At 42.7% G+C, this 21,555-nt stretch overlaps 1 protein-coding gene across 6 annotated transcripts in view; it reads left to right on the top strand.

Annotated features, from left to right (window-relative positions):
- LOC117755968 (doublecortin domain-containing protein 2) overlaps window positions 1-21,555 on the top strand; it is a 151,573-nt gene that overhangs the window by 23,312 nt on the left and 106,706 nt on the right. The gene's annotated exons all lie outside the window — the stretch shown is intronic.

The following is a 21,555-nucleotide window of genomic DNA, read 5'->3' on the forward strand; positions in this document are numbered from 1 at the left end:
AATCCTCGACATCCAGATTAATGGCTGCTGGTGGGCAGAGTGGTGGGCCTTTTCATAAACCCTTGATGGTGATGAAATATTCTTTCATTAGTGTCCATATATATCCCCATGTCCGCATGTTTTAATGCTCTGCTGTCTCTGCAGTTCCTTATTGCTTTGTGTTGTGTGCGTGACAGTGATACAGCTTTTCATTTATGGTAGCCCTATCTCTTGCAACCGAGATATTCTATCCTTGGCTAGTTCTGCTCCGCGTTCAGAATTAACTAACACACCCACAGGCCTTAGCGCTCACTCGCCGAATAGATACAACAGAGGAATTTCTGGTTCGTAAAGCAATATCATTGCTCTAACCCTTAGAAAGGTATGTGAACAGGAGATGGTTTGGAAGAAGGCGACACTCTGGGATTACTGTGCTCTTAGCACTTATGTGTAAGAGGATGGCACATGAATATACTGTTTTACTGCCATTCATCTTGTTTCGGTGTTAACCCTCACAATCTTTGACCTCGGGCCTGCTGTGCTTGTGGAGTTACAGGTATGTAGGAAGTACTCAGGGAAGTGTAATTGCTGCTGGAGTGATTGATCCCCCTGTAGCCCCTCCAAGAGCACTCAAACACTCAGATACGCTGGTCAACAACGCACCCCAGCAGTTATAATCAAGGGGCCTCGCCGTGGTTTCAGTCACCAACGTGCTTGTTTGTGATAAAGAGGTCAGGTCAGGAAAAATGTTATAAATTTCGTCAGTCATTTGAGTGAAGCAGCTTTGGTGTTGTTCAAGGTTCAAGGTTCAAGTTACCCTCCTCCTGGATATTACTGCCGAAAATTCGAGGATTAATTAAATGATAAACATTGTTGGATTTCAAATAAAAATTTTAAAGGACCCCAAAAAAGTTGGTTTCAAATCATGGAACTATATACCGTCTTCTAAAAGGTGGAAGAAATATGTCCTAAGCCTCTGCTGGTAGGTTATGTTCTCATTTGAATGACCCACACGGAAGAACAGATTACATTTTGGAGCAGATCTGGATGAATGGGTGGATCCCATATTTTTTCACTTTCTTTGACATGGCAAAATAGGGTAGTAGCTTTGGTGGAGGTGGCCTTTCTAGTTTAATAATATTTGAAAATAAATAAACATAATATTCAGGACTATGTAGGTGTAGTTTAATTATACTGACTACCTATTGGACACAAATTATAAGGATCTACTTTTTGAGTCAGGTACTGTATTAGTTGATACTGATTGGTGCATTGAAGTAAAGGACATACATTTATCCCAACAGATTCCTTCTCACTTAAAGAGGACACACAAAAACACAGGTACAGTACAACAAACAAGTACAGTCATTTATTAAAAATAAGTGCTTGTGTTTTTTTCAACTTGGAAATATGAGAATTTCTTAGTTCTTATAAAAATATATCTTATTGTTTTATATTATTGAAATCATATTGAATATAGTTGAGTTTTTTGACAAAGAGACATCACTTGTATTGGTCACTGTGTACTGTTTACTGTTATACACCAACATATTTTATAGACCAAGTGAGATATCTTTACTGAAACAATCGACAAACACACACAGATAATTGAAATGCTCCCGTGTTGCAGCGTTAATGCAGTATACTACTGTTTATGTTAATGTACACATTTCTGCTCAAATTAATTCACCCAATACAGGCACTTAATCTGGTACTGTACATACATTAACAAGATACATATAGATCGTAAAGTGAATACATAGTAGAGGGTTACTGGAGCTGGCTCTGGGTTGTCCAGCTTCAGTCCGGAGAGGGAATCGGCCGAGCTGCGGCGCCTCATCTGTTGGAGGCTCTGTGGCAGCTCCCGTTTCACCTGGGTTCTACCATGTTTAATTGGCCTCATTATGTGATTAACTTAGCAAATTTACCTCTTACCCTCAAGGCACAGCTTTGAACACTCGCAGACCACAAACCCTCCCAAAGTCACTCCATCACTGAAACCACAATGTCAGCGTTTAGGCTGGCCATCACATTCCACTGGGAAGTTTTCATTTTCCTGCAGAGATGCCTGTTTGCCTATATTAACCTCTACACCTTTGACTCGACGCACCGCTTTTTAAAAATGCAGTAATTCATTCTGGGATGATTAGCAATATATCATTGTTTCCTTAGAAATGCTCAGTATGCATATTATGTTGCTTATCATGCTTTATATGCTCAGCATGATTTCTGCAAGGTCTGTAAATTGTTGTATTATGCATGACCTGTGTTGTATCGTGTGGGTAGTGTTCAGATATCAGCCCCACACTTAAAAAATGTGAGAAGTTTAATGCATTGTATATAAATCAGTTTTATTTCAGGGTACAACCAGCACATATTGTAATGCAGCCGTCTGTCAATCCTCAGGGAATTACAACGATTTAGGTTTTGCCTTCGGCTTTCAAATCAAGCCCGGCCATGGAGCGAGTGGAAAGAAAAACGGTAAATTGTCCAATCCAAATTCAAAAATATTTGGAAAGCTCTAGTTGTTTGTTTGTGGGTTCATAGATATTGGTTTCAGTCCGCTGATGTCCTTGGAGCACAGTATCGAAAATGAAAGGAAGATGAAAAAACTAAAGTCCATGATGTTAATGCATCCTGTCACTACAGGAAATCTCATAGGTCCTCCGCGGGGCCTCTGACAGTCAGATGAAACAACCAGTAAAGTGCCAATTTTACCACACCACTTGCTTTTTGCCAACAAAGTCATGGATTTGCTATCTTGTTTAGTAACCAATGGCGGAGAAGGTGATGAAATGTGTGTGTGTGTGTGTGTGTGTGCGCATGTGCGCATGTGTCTGTGAGCTGGTGTGGAGGAAGAGAAGAGAAACGAAGAGAAGTTTCCAAATGGGATCCATCATTTTTCATGCACAGGGGTGACATCCCTCCGTCAGCCAATTTCGCTCCGATAGCCCAGTCCCTTGGTTCATTGATATCTGCATTAGGGACCTTTTGTTAGAGGTCTCATCTAAATGCATTGAAAAACGCCTTGCTCCCTCTGTGTACCTCCCTACTGTTAAAAGTGTGTGCACGCATGCATGTTGCTTGTGCGAAGACTTGCCGACTTAGCTTTGTCTACATTAAGGTTGGTCTTTGTGGCAGAGCAATGTGGTGTCACTGGACCTGGAAGGGGGGAAAAAAAACAGCCGGTGAGAAAACCATCAACAATGCCACAACAAAAGCCAACAGCTCAGAGTGCTCTCAGCCCAGGAGCTGAGTGTTTTCTCTCTCTGTTGCTACTGAGCAAGTCTTTAGTGCCTGTTCATGTTCGTACTGTAATGAATTTAATAAATCTATCCAAATTAAAAGGGGGAAAAAAATGGAGCATGGCCTTGAAACTTGTTTTCGAGAACAGGGCAGAAGGCATTGTGAAGGAGCTCATTTCAAATTTGTATAAAGATGACAGTGGCTTCTGTACGACGTTGGCTTGAGTACGACCATTAACCAAAACACTTCACAGCCACTTGATTTTATCCCACTAAAAGCAGCGCCCTTGATATCCTGCACTCATACAGTCCCGCAGTTCAAACCAACCTGACTGTACATCCCTTGCTACTATTAAGACAATTTAATTTGCTATTCCTGTCCATCTATTTTACAGAACCATACTGCGATACGGCAGAGGTGCCGGGGGGGGGGGGGGGGGGCTAATGTCGCTGTCAATCCACCATCCCCTCAGCTACCATCTCGTGGCTTAATTTCCACACCGATCCAAGTACCCTCGAGCTTCAAGAGATCTCATTCACACTCTTGAATCAAAATTGCCCCAAACTCAACACTTTGGTTATAAGCAATGTTGCTCTTTGAACAGTTTTAGCAGGTGTGCCACCATTTTGGTTCACGGACTTTCGAGTAAATGGCGAACTACACACCCACCCAACCTCATATTTCATTAATATGTTTAATATAAATGTATGTCGAGCATTTCATTTGCAGCTTTTAGGTAGTTAGGCTATATCTCCTGGCACTCTCATAAGATATATTAAGAATAGTAATTAATAAACTTGATCATCTTAAATTGACTAATAATTTGGTGCTTGAGGACATCCCCACCGTGTGGTCCCATAGGGATCCCATTAAAAGTCCTACTAACTATAATCTATAGTTGCACAGATGTGCTATATGAGTCAACTATGTTGCCCTTGCAACATTATTGAAATCCACTTTGAAATGACTTTGGAGTTAATAATTTACATTAAGTTTATAGACCTTGTGGTACATCACAATAAGTGGTCTTACATGAATGATAGTGCATCTCTGAATGTTTACAAAGAGAATTGCACTGGGAGCATCTGTCACCGCCTGTCGCTGGGTTGAAGAGGAAATGTGAGTGTTTGACACATGCTATTACTGTTTTGTTGTTGTCCCATTTCCAGATATGGTCCAGGAAAGGACAGGTTTGTGTTAACGTTCTTCAGTCAGAGTCCTTAAATTCATCGGACTTATACTTAAATATAGTGAATCAAATCAAATAGAGAATCAAAGGGAGTGCTCTCCATTCTTGAAGCTCATGCTGATCTGCTCTCTTTTAAATAAACTTATTGCTGCCGCACTCTTTTATCATGTGAGGCAGAAATGTCAGCACCAATCCAAACAGGCCCAGGCAAACCGCCCCAACATGGCGAGATTGGATGTGAAATCAGTGCAAGGGTCACTGACAAAAGAAATTGGGTATTATGCAGCACGTGCCTCGATACACAACACTTCCAAACCAAAGGTAAAAGCAAAGCCCTTACCGGCTATTTTCGACCCATCATTATTTCTCATAAATCCCAAACTAGCCAAGACCAGTGCCTTTGACAGCATGACTGATGAGTTTGCCGTCGTGAATGTCAAGAGAAATGGTCTCCCGCACCTTATCTCCCCTATTTCTCTTTGTGAGTGAGACTTGGGCTTTTTATGGAGAAAAGCCACGGCTGTTGTGATGAGCATTACCCGGTGATAATGAAGGGCACGCTGCTGTACTGTCAGCCTCTACAGACGGACAGGCAGGCAAGCGAAGCAGGCAGGGACCTGCTGGCTGCTGAGAGACGTTTTCCATTCAAGCGTTCATGTGCCCTTATGTCTTTATCTGGAGACCAGGATAGATGAACATATTTATATATTTACACTATGTCAGTGCTGTGATTGCCTTATCTACCGCTGCCTTCATTCATGGAGGGAAATGTCAAGAGGTAATCAAGTCAGATGTGCCTTTTGTCCGCGCTATTCATGGACCTCAAATTGTATACTGAAAACATTTGGGTTGATGGGTCTGAAAAGTCCTCCTCTCTGACGTATTTGCTTTAACCGGAGATGTTTCCGTACTGTTTGATTATTCATATCATCCACCTTTAAGCCACATATAGATCCATACATAATGGAAAAAAATAGAAACCATACATACTTAATGTTTGGGTTTCCACTCAGAAAGTCTTACTCCTCATTGAACAATTACCGCCTCAGAGCATTTGAAATTTAACCAACCTTCACCACTTCAGTTTTTTTTTTTTTCCAGCACTGCTGACTGTATATTATTAAAAATGTGGAAAAAATAATCTTAATTTGATGAGCCTGGTTTCTAGTTCCCGGAAGTAAGCCACATATCCCACTGAGCCCAACATTAAATGGTATTTCTTTTTTTCTGTGATCCCGCCTGTAGCTTGGCATGCAAACCTGCCAGTACAGTCGAATGATAATGTGGTCGGACTTTGGTCTGAGCAGTGACTGTAAGGCAGGAAGCTGCATATTTATGACAGCTTTAAGATGCATTTATTGCCTTGTTTCCATCATAACATTGTCTGCTCAGACCTGACAGCTTTCTTTACAGATTACCTCCTGTTAGGTGGCAGTCTGCCCTCCCTGCTGATCTGCTCTCGTCCTCCTTTTCGTTCTTTTTATTTTTCTTCTTCTTCTCCTCCTCCTCACGACTTTTTTCTCTCTCGTCGCTTGCTTCCCCCGATCTATCCCAGTATTGTCTCTTCCCTCTCTCCGTCTCTTACTCAGAAGCTTTCAACACGTTGTGTCACTTTGTGTCCTCTGGTGACACTGATACAAATCAGGGTTAAAACACTTGTTTACTTTCAAGAAGGAAAAGGCAGAGAGAAGCAGCGCTGTGCTAAATGTCAAGGATGATGAGGTGGGTCAGGCCGGCAGTGCAGCCGCGATTATGGCTGTCTTTGCACGGCATCATCACAAACTCTGACAGCTGTGAATCGACTGCACAATTTATGCGAGGGCCAAGTCTCCCAGTTCCGCCGTTTCCCCAAGAAATTAAATTCACATGTTATCTTTGAACACATCATTCCCCTTTTCCATCCCATACCAGTGTCAGGAGTAAAGTGTCGTCTCAAACTGAGCAGTTCAAACCGAAGAATAATGGATTCTGGCAATCTGTCTTCCTGGCCAAACCACATCCACAAACCTACTCTTATCTGCCCGCTGCTGATGTCTGCTTGCTTCAATAGTTAACCAGATGTATAGGTGCTAACAGCCATTCAAAATACATAAGAAAAGTTTGATATCATTTTTTAATAACTTTAAACCACAGAATACCGAGCAGGTTGTCAACTGTTTTGCCTGCAACATGACGAGTTTGAATGTGCTCACGCCTCCACGCCTGTATGTTTGCTGAGTGCCTTGTGTATGAGCTGTATGATTCTTTCATGAGCTGTGTGGTGGCTGGCCTTTCATAGGCGTGTTCTCATTGAGCACTTAATCAATACCTGTCATCTTGAACTCATCCTCTGAAGCGGGCTGCTGTTCTTTGTCTGCCCCATAATCCATCTCCATACAGCTATTTGAATTTGTATTACACACTAAGAGGCCCCTTTTCATTCTCAAAAGACTTAACAGATTGTTTAAGGACAATCAGTACGCATTTTCATAAGCACAAGACCCGGTTTATAAAAATCTATACACGTGGCTGAGGACCTGAGGCATTGTGGCAAGCAGGGTAAGTCAGGAACGTGCAGAGAATTTCAGATTCAGAGGTTGGCAATTTCAAATGTCTTGGTTTTTCACATTATTTAGTTTGAGCTGGTTTTCATTGAGTTCCCTCCTGATTTCACCTTCAGATTTTGTATTGCTCTTCCTCAAACCCCTTCCCCTCGCTCTCAAATAGCACCTGCTTGCATGGAAAGTTTCTATTGAAACAATAACCACCCATAAGGGACGCCGTAAAGCTGCACCTCTGCTCGCCGCTCCTGTCCTTGTGTATGAATTTGTGCTTTAGCAGAAGCAATGTCAATTCCGTCATCCTTTCGGCTGGTCGCACACCTACCAACTTTCTTACTCACATTGAATCGAGCACTACATGGACTGAGCTTGAGGCGAGAGTCTGCGAACAGGCCCGTCTCTAAGGACATTTTTATGATTAATAAGGAAGCATAGAGTTTCCCAGATGGCTCCTGGAAGGGGATTGCAGAGACTGTTGGTAAAGACGAGGCATTCTGCAGGAAACTATGGAAACTATACTGCTAGAGGAAATAGGCCAGTACCAAAACTGTTCTGTTTCATTTTCTTTGTCTTGGTCTTTTTATAGCCGGGTAATAGTATGTTTCTCAGTGGCGACACCTTGTGTGTTGAGTTTATATGTTGGGATGCAATGGACATTTCGTCAAGCAAAACCTCGGCTTACGAAGTAAAGTAAACGTGCCGGCAATGAGACGTGACAATGGCGTTCATTTTGGTGTTAACGTTTTGAGAGCACACAGACAGAAGCAGCCTGGGAGCAAAGGGAGGAGTCAAACTGAAGCACAGGACATTTGTGCAACAGTTTATGTCTGAGTGGAACAGTTTTGGACAGGAGCAGAGCAGATTTCCATGCAAGCAGGTTCTGTACGAGAGAGAAAGAGAGAGGACAGGGTTTCTGAGGGGAAAGCATTTCAAAATCTGAACGTGAAATGAAGAAATAATGCTCTCAAAATGAAAGACCATGCTCTTGAATGAAGATAGGAGAGAAACTCCATAGGTTTTATTGCTGTTGCTGGGCTCCTCTGTCTGTCTGTTTGCTTTGGGTTTAAGGAGTCACCAAAGGTAATTTATAGACCCCCCCCCCCCCCCCCAGGAGAGTATTAGATAAGGCACCTCTAAAGCTGCTAGACTACTGGCTCGAAAAAAGGGAAGACTTTGGATTCCACATGAGTACGGTTTATAAAACACTGGCAGCCTCTTGTGATTGTCCTTATGTGAGTCTATCTGTGGTAAAGACTTATGGTACTCTGGGTGCAAGGCTGGAGTGATTGTAGTTTGCAAGTTTATCTGAAGTAAACATTGATAGTATTGGAAGAACAAAGACACTACTTCTGTGTTCCAGTCTCCCAAGCTGAGCCTCCACAAATGTGCACTGATCCATGCTCTTAACACTGTTAAGAAAATAGTTTTTGAAAATTGGTCCTTGAAGAATTCAGAGCTGGTTAAGTAATTGGAGGTCAATAGAAAGCAATGCTCCACGACAGAGCTGAACCCGCAGAGAGAGCGCGAGTGAGAAATAGAGAGACAGAGGGAGGAAGGGAGAGAGAAGAAAGAGAACGAGAGAGAGAGAGAGAGAGAGAGAGAGAGAGAGAGAGAGAGAGAGAGAGAGAGAGAGAGAGAGGAGCCAGCAGAGTGTCAATCAGCCAGCGTTTTGCCCGCATTGCCCCTTAATTTAATCACTGTTTAATTACTGCTGTCCCCTGAGGGGTGCTCTGCTAGGTTCAGTTACTGAGCTGTTCCTCTCCCTCTGCCTCCGTCTCTGGGTGCATATTTAGCCCTTGGACACTCTCTCTAAAGCAGGCCACTCTCTCAGAAGCCTCAGCAGTATTTCAACCTTACCTCTGGGCCCCTAGCACAAATCTGCTGATGATAATGTCAAGGGCAAGCACATATGCATATGTGTGATGAAAGCTGCCTGCAGGAGGAGAGACACCACAAACACATAACTTTACCCAGCAGAGCAAGGGCAGGAGGAGCAACTACCCACCCACTGTTCACTCCTCCCGGACCGCCCCCTTCCCCATGTAAGTGTCTGCACCCAGGGTTGGATGCAATGTGAGATCCAAGAGCTGTGCAACTCATCATTAAAAATCACTGCTGGAAGCGGTGGTCAGGTTTACAAAATAAGCTCCCTGGCACTGCATAATGTGCACCGCCATATCTGTGGCCAAACACCGAGCACATGTTGTGGTTTCTCTGGATTACCAGGAGCCCACTACCACAGATCCTACACAGCAACCGCGTTGGGGGAATAACTCACATTTAGCTCTTAAGCTGCAGCAATCAATATAAATTTAGCATGGTAATGATCAGGTGCAGGGGATATAGGTCTCCTGTGCCTCTCTCTCTATCTCTCTCTCTCTTTTCCCGGTACTCGCGATGGCGCCCGAGCTCCCAGAGGCCTTGAGGTAACACAGCTAAGGCTCTGCAGTGCACGTCAAACCTTAGCTGAGGATTACAGCAGGGGAAACAAACAAACAAGGCTGTCTCAGGGTCTTAGCGACAGGCATAAGCAATAGCCTATGCTAGTAATGAATCCACTGACGGCACGCAATTCGGCACACACACACACACACACACACTTACACACACTTGTACCCACCTCATCAGCCCTCAACCCTCCACACTTCCTTTCCTGCAGCAGCAGAGGTATTTTAGACTGTGTTAAGGATATAATGGGACAAATAGAGATGATGTGATGAGGGGTGGGTTTGTGTGTGTGTGTGTGTGTGTGTGTGTGTGTGTGTGTGTGTGTGTCTAGCTGACTGATAGATGAGATGCTGTCTCTCAGGAGAGTGTCCGTGATGATGACTATCGCCATGGGAGGAGAGTTGGGACAGTTGTGGCTCCTGGGTATTCAGATTGGAGTGTTGACAGGTTTATTATTGAAGTTTGTTTCCCCCCCCCCCCATTCTGTCTTTCACTGGACGAGTCGTGTCAGGGTGTGATAGTCACTGTCTTCTTCTGTAGTTTCGACTCTTCATACACAACGAGTCTGCCGTTTCTACACCAGCTGGTCTCTTGCCACTCTGGCAGCCATTTCAACATATCAGGAGGGAGGCTTACCGAGACACCAATAACGTAGATTAATTAAACGGCATAACACTTAATGTTTTGCAGTCTATTTTTACACCAGAAGTTGTAAAGAATTTAACGCTTTCAGAGGCAGTATCGATGCCAAAGAGCAAATCGAAATTGGCTAGAGGATCGTGCCTAATTTAATCCCTTTTACCGGGCTCCTTGGCCTTGTTTGTGTCAAGCAGGATGCCTCACCAGACTACCAAGGCCTGTAATGCAATTGGCGACCTGCTGCCTGTGACATTAATAAAGACAGAACATGTACAGGAAATTAAACTCTCACTTTCCTACTGTAATGAGATCTTATCCATCATGATACTGTTTACCTCACAATCAGATAAAATCATCAAATTGAAGCTCAGTCAGGGCCTCATGCAATGCCATCACTGCAACCTACTGGCATTACTCTTGTAAATGGATGGACAAGTGAATGGGATTTAAATAAAGACTCTATATGTTAATGGGAAGGGTTTAGATCCCCTGGTGATCCACTTCCTACAGAGACACTGGAGAAGAGGTGCGGGAGCACAGAGTCTGCACTGAAGATGAATGTCAGTGGAGTGTTGTTGTGTTATACACTTTTCTAATCCGCCTCTCCTTGCAAGAAGGAGGAAAGTGAACACGTTGACCTCAGCATGTGTCTCAGGGATCTCCGTGTCCTGGTTGTCCACAAGAGGGAAGTAGCTAGCTGCCGAGACGGAAGACGGGCCACAGGCTCGTAATCACCCTGGAGAGATGTGAGATGTATTAGCTAAAAGCTATTGTCATTTGCTTTACTTTTATACATCACTGAATTTTTTTTTCCTCCTCCTCTTCATTACATGAGCTTATGATCTTTGATATAGAAGAGGGAGAAAGTGCTGCGGACTAGGAGGTGAGGCAATGCAAATTTGATGGCATTGGCTTTTATAGGTAATATGGGGGCACTGATCAAAGGTTCACAATACTCCAAAGCAGCTAGGTTGCACTCAGGAGGGTGAACAAGTGCTCTCCAGCCAGGCTGAGCAAATTGCCAGATCAGCTAATCAGAATTCAACTGGAAGATGTAAGTTAGTGGAGACTAATTGAAGACAGATTTAAGGGGCATCCATCTGGATATGGCGAGGCTCTCTCCTGCTCTCCTTAGTAATTTCTCGGTGAATATTAATAATGTTTTTTATATAATAGTGTATGTGAGGAGGGGGTTGAGGGTTCTCTAAATGAAGCCCCTAAAAACCCCCCCTCAAACGTACAGGGTGAAATTACTCTGAGGATATCTCAAGCAGACCATCCATTTACTTGCCCTCTTTGCCTCTCTTGTGCACAGGGAGGGCGACGGCACACTTGTGAAAAAGCCGTGCATGTGGGATGTTATCAGCACCTGCTCAACATGGCTATATGAGCCAATTAAACAAGTATGGGTGTATGTTGTCCTCCCCTGCATGATTAGAATCACAATCCCTGGCTGTGTGGTCCTGCTTGACCTGGCTCATGTTAAGATCGAGTATTCCCTGAAAAATAGGTTCAGTTAATGAAGAGTGTTGAGCCACAGCCTGATCAAGAAGTAGGCCAGAAAGGATGCAACTACAGATTAATGAAGTCGTGGAGATGAGAGCAGGTTGAATTTGCATAAGACACTCAATAAGAATTAATGATATTACATATGTAGTATGGGTAGTGTAAATTAAGTCCTACCTGACTGTCATATATGTATGTATGTATATATATGTAAATACATACAGAAAGTAATCAAAAAAATGCACTTTACACTTCTTCAAGTTGGTTACATCAAGAGTAAGTAAAAAGAAGCCTTTTTTTTCATTGAATTCTTATTGTTCAAGCCCGAGAAAGCTGTTTTTCTTCACATTGTCTTGGTGTGATCCATGTTTTCAGTTTCCATGGATTCACGTCTGTGACCCTACGACATCATTTCTTCCCTGTGCTTTACGGCGGATCCCGATCTGTCAGTGAAAACACCGGGGCAAAGAACATCGTCAATATGGCATTCACAACTGCTGTTATTTCCCCCAGGACCTGGAATCACACATTCGAAACAATCCTCTGGGGACGTATTTAGACAACAGACCAATCCACACTGCTGGTAACTCAAACCTCACTGTCACAGCGCTGCTTTTAACAGGCTTTAAAAGGGAAAATGATAAAGAGAGGGGTATAGTAAGATGGTTATACAGTCCCTATCACTTGCCACTATCCGCGACTTTAAAAAGAAAAAAAATAATGAGATATAATATACAGCAGGCCCCAAGCCTGTTATTGAGAGATGCATATTTCTTTTGTACTATTCCACTCAAATGATCCTCTGGTCCTTATGGCACACTGACAGAATAATATAGAAGTATTTAGCGAAAGAGAAAAATCCCCAAAAGCTGTCACCATGGTGATTCCATTGAAGGTATGATTACTGTCCCAGATGTCAGTGATGATGGAGGCAACAAGAAGTGTTATATTAGTCCCCAATGCCTGACAACAATAATACCTTTCTTCTATTCAATCTAACTTTCTCTTACGCCACTGCTTTCATATGCCTGGCTGCTTGGTAGCTGTTGTAGAAATGAAAAAAAAATTCCAGTCGCGCCGACAGGTGTCTGATTTATATTCCCACGGCGCAGATAGATGCAGATTGCCTGTGGAGATCACCATTTGTGCAAAATAATAGTGTATCTAAAAAATACTGGACCAGGGTCAGAATATGGGCATTCAGATGAGATGTGTGTTTGAGAAGAAATGAAACAACAGTGAGGAAGTGATTGCTATAATGATAGACCCCTAACCAGACATCTTTCATAAATGGAAAACTTGGATTTAGGCCTAAAAGGGACAGAGAATTGGGAGAGCAACTTGCAAGACAATTTAGAGAAAAACGTATTTGGGGTAAATTGCTGCTTCATCCATGCTTAAGATGGGTTCAGGTAATAGAGTTCACGTCAGTCAATCCATTAAAGTTTGAAAAGAGTTTTGCGAATAGTCGAGAAAAAGGTTCAGCAAGTTTTTCTGGATTGTCTTTAATAACTTTTGACTGATGGTTTTACATTTGACATACTTCACTTGATGAATAAAACAAGAGTTTTTACATACTAAACACGTATAGCAAGGCTTTTCTTTCAGTGCCATTTTCGTCTATGTAAAATGGAAGGTCTAACCTGAGGGTATATGTACAATATGATTAGAATGGGAAGTCATTCCCCCTCCTTCCTCACGGCCACTGTGATAAAAAAATATTACAGAGTGATTAGGGGGGGCAGAAAAAGCTTTGGTTCATTTATATTTTATACCATATGAAAAAGTAATCTGACCTATAGACACTGTGGCTCATGCTGGATATGGAAGTAAGGAAGCCTACGTCTTCATTTCAATGGAATTATTGTATTATTTACGTCATTAAGAACCAAGGCCACTGCATAACCCAGATTCAGGGGACCAATGCACTAATACAAGGTTGGAGATGAAAATAAGGTGACAGCACGAGTACTTCCATCTTAAATCAGTCTGATCAGTCTTGCATAATGCGATGGTTATTACATTTCGGCTGTATATACGGATATCTGTGAGGGAAGATGGCATGCTGTTAGTGTGGGATCACATTAAATATAGCCTGAGAGTTTGACATCAGGAAGACGTTGGTTGAACTCCATACATTATTAGTGTTGGGATGTGTCAGTTTCAGTTTTCACTAAGCTGCCCGTGTGGTTGATGGATGTTATGCAAACGCGTAATACAGTCAATTATCAGTCAATATCTAGACTCAACAAATATCATGTCAGTAAAGATTTCACAATTATATTTTTAATTATTAATCCTGCGGTAACTGATCATTTTCTGTAAATGTGGGAGCAATAATATTATCATCACTTACTCCATTCACGTGTTATGAATTTCATCCAGGATAGATGTTTAGCTCTGCATTTAAAATAATTTCTGTACATTTTAACACCCCTGAAAACACATATCACCTGACGATTCACGTGAAACTGGGAACGCACATGCTGGTGTAAACAGGAAGCAGATTGTGTAGCTGCTTGGTTGAAGTATATATTACGAACGAGAAATAACATTGGTGAAAATTAAGAGCAGGGATTTCTTGTCTTGGACCGATGATAAGGTGTAACTGCTACTGACACTTTGTATTTTCAGGTGATAGTTGACTAATGAATGATAATGATCAGGAAGTGAATGCATGTGACTGCGTCATGTTACCCAAAGTAATATGACGCCAAAAGTGAAATTGGCTCAACAGCGTCACTACAGCTGCTTCCAGACATGCACTGAACTCCGTAGTTCTTCCGTATTTTCTCAACGGGAGGTGTATGTGTGAATACAAATGTCCTAGTGAGACGCTCCGCAATTTCTGCAGACTTCCTCTGCCTGACCTTCCAGCATAATGTCCTTAGAAATCCAGGAGAAGTGGATATGTGAACACAGCAGGGAAACCCCCCGCTGGATTCACAGCGATCAAATGAGGGGTAGATGATGGTGCTAATGCACGACAGGCACGAAAATGAAAGAAACCAGATATCTCCTGGTGAAAAAGCGGTGACACACACATAGAAGACACTGACGAATCCTTCTGGAGAGTTTGTGATGATTAGAGATGACCCGGTGTCTGTGTGTTTGAAAGAAAATCACGTAATCTACGTAGCAGAATCACTTCCTGCCTCTGTCTGCTGCACTGGATTTGTTGCTTGTGTGAAGGTGTCTGTGTCGTGCATGTGTTAAAGGCAACCTGCAGGTAAACTCTGTAGCCAATTCTCCGGATTCTACCATGTCTGAAAACACCTTATGTTAGGGATTTGAAACCCAGTTTTAGTCCAAGTGTTGTTGTGGATGTAGCCACTGTTAAGGTTTGACATGGTGAGCAGTTGCCCATGTGCACGCCCAGCAGATACGAAGCATTAGCATTCATATGGAGTCATGTTTTTGGCAATCTGGTGAATCTAAATCCAATATTCTCTCCCCCTTTTATCTACATTTTTGGTCTCCACCATCTCTTCGGGGAAATATCTGTCTCTTTAGCTGCTGAGCTGCCACGTTAACCAGCAAGGGGCTCACTTTCCTATGAGGAGCTGGGTAGGTTCTCTACAGTGGGTTTTTCATTTGAAACATCTGCCTGCTCTGCCGGAATAATAACTTGCTATCAACCACACAATAAAATTGCCAGCAAGAAAGCAGCAAAATTACCTATAAAATTATATAATAATAATAAAATCTAAGAATAACAGACGCATCTCAGCTGCTTTAACTTTTTATTGTTTTATAGTCACCCTCCTCTATCAGGTGGTACGACCACTACAAACACCCTTGATAAAAATTAAGTCTCATAATATCACATTGAAAGACATTATGTGAATTAATATGAAAATATTAACTATAGCAGCTTTCAGGCATTTATGTGATATTTTTCATACCATAGCATTTACGAATGTGCAAATGTATCACTTGTTACTGCAAATTAATTCAGCTGTAACACACAGTATGGTGCTGTTTTTATACAACACACTCTCCCAGTGTTCAGTGTTGTGTTTTAGCGTTGCTACCCCCATACACGTTCTGCTTTGCATCACCCAGCCAAGGTGAAGCAGGATACTGAAATGCATTAACTTTGACCCTGCCCAAACATTTACATACACAAAACACAAACTGCGTCGGTTGATGCCCCCATAAACATGACACAATTGTGATGTGCCTGTCACACACGGGCCGTGTCACTGTGACTGTGTGCCATTGTGACAGGACTTGTGTGCCTCTGTGCAGTTTGTGTACATGTGTGACACGGGAGCGTGGGGGGGGTTTGCATTTTTGGGTTCTTTGATGAGTGTGATTGCGTGGCCGCATTTATGCCGCCTCACTTTGACAGCGCTTGTCCGGCTCCATCCTGTAGGTCGGCCGGGGTTTAATTGCCAGCCTTAAATATTCATGGGCACATTGAGTAGATAAATGAAGGTATAAGCAGACTGTAAAATTTTCAATAGGTCAGGTGTCACTGACTTCACCGGATACAATTTACTGTATGAGCCGACATGCGCTGTAATGCCAATTAATATGTTAAGAGCATGAAAAGAAACCCTAATGGCATTTTCCATTTATGCATTATGAAGTAATCTACAATGAGATGGATACGCTTAAGACTAAAGGTGCACTGGAATAAAATGGTGTGCTTTATGAGGGGGTTTTATATAGGTATGAATCTATATAATTCTAACATAGACGCTCACCTTTGATGCTTGCAGTCATTACTTTTTACCTGGGCACATGTTCCCTCTTGATAACCTGAACACAGTGGTCAAATTATCCTGCAATTTATCATTATACCAAAAAAAAGCCACTGTACTGCAGGCGGCCAGGAGTCGGTTGTATACTCTTTATAAGTTCAGGTTTAAGTGTTTATTAGGTGCAGATTTACACATTATTAGACTAAAAGCAGTTGAAGCACACAAATCATTTCATATGAGATTAGTTCTCACTTAATAGTTTTACCCAATAACTGCCATTTTTATAAGGTTGCCATATTTTCAAACCTCTGGAACAAGCAACATTAAAGCTAGGGTTGGTAATCGTGGAAAAGCTAGCAAGAGCATGCTATGGCCCTCGTCAAACCGCAAACTGCCTCACAGCTACAAGAAGCCGACTATTCTATCACTCGCATTTCTTCAGTTTCAATGGAGCAACCCAGTTTAGTAAACAACTGACCTGGAATTAACTTAAGGACTTTACACATACAATTAGATGAATGGTTGGTCCAACTCGATGCTTTTACTTTGCGTTGTTTCATACCCAGCCTCACTTACAAACTGGAACAACCACTGCACCCTGGTTGTAGCATCTACAATGTAAATGTGATGTTTACACAAACATGACCAACTTTGTTAGCAGAGTCAGTATCCTAGCAACATGACCAAAGCCAACCTAACCTAACTCTGCCACCCAGCTGTCCCTCTATTGCCAAGGTTAGCACCCCTCATCTTCTGCGCTTCAATCCTTCTCCTTAATGGCTTATTTGACGATAATTAACCCTGAATCCTACAGAGACAGGCCAGTGAGAGATTGATGGCCTCGTCGGCCTGCAACACCTGTTCTGCTACAAGGCTCACAGTTACCAAACCATGGCCAAATATGACTGCCCTGGAGCCCCGCATGTTAATGTCAAAGACAAACACGGGTCCTCCCCAGTGGCCTGGGTCTTCTGTATAGGGCAACATTGTGACCACAACCTCTGATTACACTCATTATTCCATTCAAGCCTGGCTGCTCCGAGGGGCCATCCTGTGGTCCCTTTTGTCCCAATTAGCTACACTGTACCTTAAAATGTCTGTTCATCTGCTGCTACACATCTTCGTGCACACAGAAGCTCTGGCTTACCAGAAAGCATATTTCATGCGGCCAGTCCTTTCGTTAGTGAATCCATTTAGGGAGGGAAACAAGTGCACACTTGGGAATTTTGCAGCACATGGGGACTGTATAATTGACAGCTGCAGTGAAGAGGTGGCGAAAGTTCTTTTACTTTTACATTGGTTGCTGTTCTGCAGACCTCTTCTATATTAAATTATTTTCCTTTTGCCTGCAGCTTAGCGAAACGCACATGTAGCTTGATCAATTGATTTTGTTGTCACTGTTTATCAAACTGTTTTTGCTGTGGTAGTTTGATGCTGGGAAAGCACATCATCGTGGCACTTCCAGGCTTCGCTCAAGTGCTCATTATTGCCATGAACAGATGTGGATTTCTTCTCTTTTTTTCACTTTACTTGACATGCTCCTCACTACTGTAGGTGGGAATCCTGGTTGTCTTCTTAGCATGTCGGGGTGAAGCACGGGCTTCTGTCTTGTTTGCTGCAGAGGGGCTTCGGGAGTAGGGGAATAATCGACTGCAGAAAAAGTGTTTAATTTTTCATAAACAGAGGAACCACCAAATGCACACAACTAACAATGTACCCCAAAGCAGATGTAGAGCGTTTTTAATTTATGGAGAACTGAGCGAAATGGGCAGATGGAGCAAGAGGAGGTGGAGGCATGCTGAGGGACTCCACTTTTCTCTCTTCTCACCTCACAAACAAGAGAAGCCTGTGAGCGTGTGCCACAACACACGCAAACACACTCCCACACACCGCTCAAAGACACAAGCACATGCACAAATGCAGACATGTTCCACCCCCACCATTTACACGCATACACCCATCGCTGCCATCACTTCCACCGCAGACGCACACACTTACCCCCCCCCCCCCCCCCCCCCCCACACACACACACACCACACACACATTTCCAACACAACAAAACACACATCGATGCATCCCCCTCCCACACACGTGCAATACAACCAAAAACTATCCCGACGCCATCAGTGCCTCTCTCTCCCTCTGTCTCTCACTCTCTCACACACACACACACACACACACACACATACCGGCAAATCCTTAGGGTTCGACTGGACCCAATTGAGAACACCCAGTAATGAATTGCCTCATGCGCTCTGCAGCAAGCAGACAGGCTTCATTCTGACGGGCCATATGTAGGTATGAATATGCATGGGAATCTGTCATACAGGCAACAAGCACTACATATATATGATGCCAAAGGTCACCAGTGTGAGGAGTGAAATTAGCTCTCTGTTGGGCATTTGGAGACATGTAAGACTGTGTTTGGAAGGCGTGGGTGGACTGCGAATCATGCTAATGTGTGAATGCAGTCCTTGGCTCACTTTTAGAGGACAACATTGATTGAGAAGTTTGGCCACTTACTATTATCTGTTTTCATTAGAGGTAGAGGAAAAATGGTGAAGTCACTGGGTGCATGCTGCTCATACGCCAAGGCCGCGCTAGAGAGGCAATAGCCCATTAATGTGTATATATATATTGACTCCCTGCTACGATCGTAAGTGAAGTTGCTTTTTAAAGCCAAGGTGATACTGTATGTAGAGCAAGTATTCTATCCTGCAGTTGCTCATCTAACAAAGAAATGAGATGTAGTATCAGCATATACATATAAGTAGGCTACATAATAAGAAATTACAGTATACAAATGTCATTATGGTAATATCTCTTAAATAATCTCTTCTAATATAGGACCAGTGTCCCTAACATAGGTACAGTGAGAGTAGGGGCAGGTTTATTTTTCAACATTAAAACAAGCCACCATAAGCAGCACTGGCATGCGAGCAGATTATGTTTATGTAAAACTAAAATTAAAGAAAAAGGGCGCCTGCTACCTCATAGCAGCGCGGGCACTCTGCATTTGGAGGCTTGAGTCCCGACCCGGCCCCTTTGATTCTTCCCCATTCTCTCAAGAACTCTTAATAATTTTCATCTCAGTGATATCCGAGGACTCTGCATCTGCTCTGTTGGCATGAAAACAAAGATTTAGCTTAAGCAACCACGAGCATCATCCGAGAACCTGCTGCTTACTGTTCTTCCGACACTAAACGGTTAAATGTGCTGCCCCTAAATTTGAGGCATGTACATCAGGAATATGCTTTTATTTTGTGTTAAATAGCTAAAATGAATCCATGTTTAATTATCTGGTATTTCTGAAATATCGGTTACAGACTCAAAGTGTCCAGTATTGGTCAGGCTGTATTGTAAAGTGGTGTTATTCTTTATGAAGGGTACATGGCCCTGATCTCACTCCCCTGACATACCTGGTTTTCATCCCTTTTCTTTTTAAAGGAATATGCACTGCACTGCAGTAACGTGTGTTCATGAGCCTGAGTAGTTTTGCTTGATCAGCATAGTCTCTGGGTTTCTATTTTGGTATTTTTCATTGCACAACTTGACATAGTTTTGTACGAGTAAGTTTCTGCTTTGCTGTACATATGTTTCATGTTTCCCAACTGACTTGTCACTTCATCTCTAAACCCAAATTCTTCTAGTAAAAATATAACGGGAGAAGATGTTTTTGTGAGCCAGGCTGCACTTCCAACGAGCACAACTATCTGAGGCTTGTTAACTATTTATTTGCAGTGACATTAGACCAGCATTATGCTTCACCAAAACACATGTGTCCCGAGGCATGGCCCAGACGGCCTCACTGTCCCGCAGTCTTTCTGCTGTAAATTCCCCACTTAAAATTTCATGATCTCCGCTCGGCAGGATACCACTTCCATCATGAAAGAGTTCTCAAACCTAATAACCGTTACTACTCTGGCGGAGCCATCAAAAACCTATTTGTTTCAACAAAAGCCCTCTCCCCCATGCAATGCTGCTGGGTAATAATGCCAGATAGGTTTTAAGGGCAATGAATTGTGGAATTACCATTTTCTCCTCTCTCTGTCTCTGTCTCTCTCTTACTTCCTCTTCTCTCTCTCTCTTTCCCTCTCTCCCTCTCTCTCTCTCTTCCTCTCTCAAGATCATTATATTAAACACTTAATTATTCATTGGTAATGCCTGTCATGGTGAAATATTGTCCTCCGCCAATCTGAATGCATCATACTGCCTAGGCCTGCCTCTCTTCCCGAGGTTAATGGCACAGCCGTCACTTGCATTAGCTTGGCTAAATGCAGTGCACCTCATAAGTCAAAGTTCCCTAAGTGAGTGGAGAAGTCATCACCTCGAGTGCTCTCTTTCTCTTTCTCCTTCAGCATGTGGGTCAGTGAGATCATCTTCACACGGGAACTCACTCTGGACACACACACACACACATACACATAGGTGTTCACATTGGGTCTTTATTGTTTTATCTGAAGGGTGGTTTGGTCTTGACAGAGCAGGCGCGTCAGGATGGAGCTCGCCATCAGGGCTTTTTAAAGGTGAAGGGTGAATGGATCACTATTCATGCTGTGCACTCATGGACTGAACATCCATAGATGGCCCCTATAGGGTACAGAGTGTTATGACTAAATTATGAGACTGACATTAGTCATTCCATACCACATGTTCAATTTGGATGGACATAAACAGTATTAAACAGATTACAGGAGATAGTGGTGACAAGGATCTCTCAGGTCTGAGGCTAAGATTCATGGCATCCTCCTTGTGTTAATACTCCCTGGCATGCAATATTTCTTCGGCAAATATGCAGTGCTAACAAAAAGGATAGTTTTGTGCACTTAAGCAAATTGCACGTTGATTACATCTTCCTGATAACGCTGAAATGAAATTCATTTTATCATTGGTTAACAGGGTATTACACGTAATAAGAAATCCTTCCGGAATAGAAAGAAAATGCAAACATTCACTCGTGTGCCAATAACAGGAAATGCTGACATACGAGTAAACACTTTACCGCCACTGCAGCTTTTCTCTGTGGCAAATAATACCAAAAACAATTAATTTTATTTGAAGGGAGGTCAATCTGTTTTAACCCTTGCTGAATGAAGTGCCAGAGAAATGGGGTAAAAGGATGTCGGAGATTAATACTTTGTCTTAAAAGCCAATATGGATCATTATTTTAGAGCCTTCTACTTACCTGGTTAAACATGTATGACTTTATGTCAGCACATTATTAAAAGGTGCCAGTGGAAATGCTCCTTTGCTGCCCTGATGCTTACATCAGTGCTCAGGCATCTGGAGAAAAACTGCA

This window comes from Hippoglossus hippoglossus, chromosome 22 (assembly GCF_009819705.1).
Source record: "Hippoglossus hippoglossus isolate fHipHip1 chromosome 22, fHipHip1.pri, whole genome shotgun sequence".
Taxonomy (NCBI): Eukaryota; Metazoa; Chordata; class Actinopteri; order Pleuronectiformes; family Pleuronectidae; genus Hippoglossus; species Hippoglossus hippoglossus.